Below are 3,863 nucleotides of genomic sequence, written 5' to 3'. Positions count from 1 at the left end.
CCCCAGCTGGAGCACGTCCTCTGGATAAGTGAGACAATTGAATAGCTTGAACTGTTTAGGAGGCACCCAGGTAGTGGGACCCAGACCTTTCCTTAGTGCATGAGCTGGCTGTTTGGAACCTTGGGCTTACACAGGGACCCTTTGCTCAGCCTGGAAGGAGGGGACTGGACCTGCCTGTACTGAATCTACCAGGTTTAGCTGAATCCCCAGGGGAGTCTTGTCCTTGGAGGAGATGGGAATGGAGGGGAGAGGCTGGAGGGAAGGCAGGGGCGGGGATGGGAGGGCGTAGGACAGGAGAACCCATGGCTGATACGTAAAATTAAAGCACAAATATAATAAAAAATAGAAAAATAAAAAATATTAGCTAGCTTTCATAGTTCTGGAAGGTACTATGTATGCTGCCAGAAGATAAAAGTGATCATTAATTATAGACAGCTGTGAGCCCTGCCAGCCTGCTGCTGTAACAGTGACACAGACATCAAAAGATTAACCACTTTTTCATTGGATTTAAGTTCCAATCCACAATGTGAATCCCATATCTGGCTCCATTATCAGGCAAAGAACCTGTGGATAAACAGCACATGGGCTGTAAGTGGGGGGAGGGACCTACTACCATAATCCTGATTAATGGACATAGCATTAAACCAATTCCTAATGACTTGTTATTATACTCACAGATCACTGCATCTCTGAAAACTAACCTGAGAAGCTTACATTTGCAGTATACAATGATTAATGCAGAGACTCACAAGTGGCCAAGGAACACGCAATAAACAACTACAGGATGCTCAGCCCTAAAGTGGGCATATATACTGCAACTCCCAATCAGGACTTAAGGATTACTGTAGGAACATGTAAGATAAGGATTCAATTTGAACAAGAGAGGCCTCTTAATTAAAAGAGGTAATAGTTCATCAACCAGCATGACCATTCAACTTAAACTAGCTTATACCACTAACAAATGCTTTTCATTTAATCAGATATAATTTGCCAAATGGGAACCTCCCCAAAATTAGGATTGGGGAAGGGATTTTCTTTTTGTCTTTCAGGTGAATGAATCTAAGGAATCTGAAGAGGGCTGGACAATGGAGACATCTGAAGAAAAAGGACAAATGATCCAGAAAAAAAGTGTCCCAAGACTAATCCTAGATAAAAAGGCTTCATCTAGCTTTCTGTACATGATTTTGAGTTTAAGTTTCTTTCATTCTTCTGCAAGGAACCATGACTTGTGTCTAACAGCAACTTTGAAGTCTCCAAAACGATAATGGAGACCCACAATGACAACAATTCTATTAGGACAATGATTACCACTAAGCTCTCAAACACAACCTAAAGATAGGCTTTGGATTACAAACTGCTCAGGACAATTATGAGATGGCAACCAATGATCCAGCCTCACAGACTATTCAAGCAAGTACTTGAGACAAGCCCTGCATTTTCACATTATGCAGAGACAGGACAACAAATGATATAGCTACCTTGCCCAGGACTTGATAATTAACCCAAGTTTTTTGTTTTCAGGAGCTCCTAAAGATGTCTTGGCCCCAAATCAGCAGGAAACAATATTAAGATCACAATGCTCACATTCCCAAGAGGTGGGATGGGTGGGTTTTTGGTCATTTAATGGGTTATGGATAACTGTCATTGTTTATGAGGGTTGGGTATAAGTTGTTAATTGATAAAGGTTGGGACAAAAGCTAAACAAAAGAAATTAGACTGAGGATTCCTGTTTGAAAAACAAGAGGATGTAGATAAGAGGTAGATTATTGAATCTACTCAGGAAAGAAAAAAGAGAGGATATAGATATGATAAGATAAAAAAGGTAGATTGTTGAATCTGCTTTTAAAGGTAACTACTAGTTTTAAATATTTTACATTAGATTCAATTATTGTATATTATATGCAAATTATGTATATTGATACAAATTTGAGATTGATTTTGTTAGAAAATATTGTACATATATTTCTAATCTTGTTCAAGGTATTTTACCTCTACAGTTTATTAACAATGTAATGCAAATTGCTAGCCCTTGAAAGTTATTACCAACTAATTACGATGTAAGAAATGCAAGTTAATAGACATTACTATCAAACTTGTAGTCATATTAGGTATGTTTTCAAGGTCAAACAGATATATTTTATAGAGACCGGTCATCTTCAAACACTTCAGCGATCTGTAGAATATGGCATTTAAGGTGTTTTAATAACATAGATTTTTTTTCTATGACAATGAGACATGTCTGCTGCTGGTAACACCAACCTACTTCAAAGAGTATGATGAGTGCAAAGAAACTCCATAGTGAATTTACTTTCTTTGTGGCAAATTAGCCACTGGGCAAGAAGATGCCCTTGCCTCAACTGCTGATAGTATGCTGTCCAAAACTGACAAACAGGATACAAAAGAAAGGACTGCTGATCCTTGCCACAACAAGGTAGGAGGCTCTTTAGAGAATACTGCTTCACAGATGATTATGTCAGATATGCTAGGCCTGTAGGCCAAAAATGGATACTCCATCATTGCAGAGGAATCTTGGGTGACTGTCCAGACTGCCAGCTGTTTCTGTCATTTCTCACATGTTTTTGGAAGTGTCTTGTTTGCACTTGCAGCTTACTCAGTTAATATTATTTCCTTCTTGGGTCTCTGAGGGGGCCAAAGACTAGATATTTATAGTTTTCTGTGTTAGCAAATTCAGACAAGAAACTCACTAAAGAGGTGTAAACTGTGTAAGTTTGAAAGACATCAAAAGATAATTTTCAGTTGGTAATGAATTAGGATAGAAGGTGAATTAGATATAATCTTTTGGATTTACAAAGGTAGGATAGATAATGGAGTATTTTCTCCAAATTTATCAAAAGCAAATGGACTAGACATTGTTAATGTATTTATTGCCTATATGTATTGTATATAGTTATTGTACCTATTGTATGCAGGTTTTCTTATATTAGTAATAATCTCTTTTTAGACAAAAAAGGGGAAATGTGGTGATATTTTATTTGTACTCAAACAAATAAAGATTGCCTAGGGATCAGAGGACAAAGCCAGCCACTGTTTTAAACATAGAGGTGGCAGTTGTAGCACACACCTTTAATCCTAGCATTGGGGAGGCAGAGATTCGTCTGCATCTCTGTGAGTTCAAGGCTATACTACAAACAGGCCTGGTGGCACACATCTTTAATTCCAGTGCTAGTTAACCATAGGAGTCTGGACAGACAAAAAGTAATAAAGCTGGGCAAAAAGAGGAAGTGATGTAGCTGGGTGGAAAGAGGAAGTAAGATGGCAGGGCACAGAAAGGTATATAAGGTGTGAGTAAACAGGATGTAGCTTTCTTGGGCTGAGTATTTCCTAGGGTTAAGAACTTATGGTTGGTTTGTTCTATTCCTCTGATCTTTCAGCTTGCACCCTAATATCTGGCCTGGGGTTTTTATTAATAAGGCCTTTTAGCAATTCATGTTACAGACAATTATTTTTATCTTACCTTTCATGGGCTCTCTTCACATTAGCTCCTATGTGCTTCTAATTAACAACATCTACGGCTGCTTGTGTAGGAAACCAAGGACTGAATGTTACAAAGTTATAGAACTGTTGTTTTGATTATTTTATTCCTCTGTATCTTAACAAAGATTTTAATAATTGTATCAAATGCTTTGTGTCAAAGGACTGAGAAAAACCATGTTTATTTGACTCTCTGAGTTGTGGTTGTGACCCCTTTGGTGAGAGGACCAAACTCCTTTTCCATGCTTCTATTTAAGGCTTTTCTTACAGTTACTATGACACAAGGAGTGGAAAGTTCACCCTCTAGACATCTGAGTATTAGTCACATGAATCAAATTTTCTGAGTTTCCACCATTCCCATCATATTTACC

Source organism: Onychomys torridus, chromosome 2 (genome assembly GCF_903995425.1).
Source record: "Onychomys torridus chromosome 2, mOncTor1.1, whole genome shotgun sequence".
NCBI lineage: Eukaryota > Metazoa > Chordata > Mammalia > Rodentia > Cricetidae > Onychomys > Onychomys torridus.
This window is presented reverse-complemented; position numbering follows the sequence as displayed.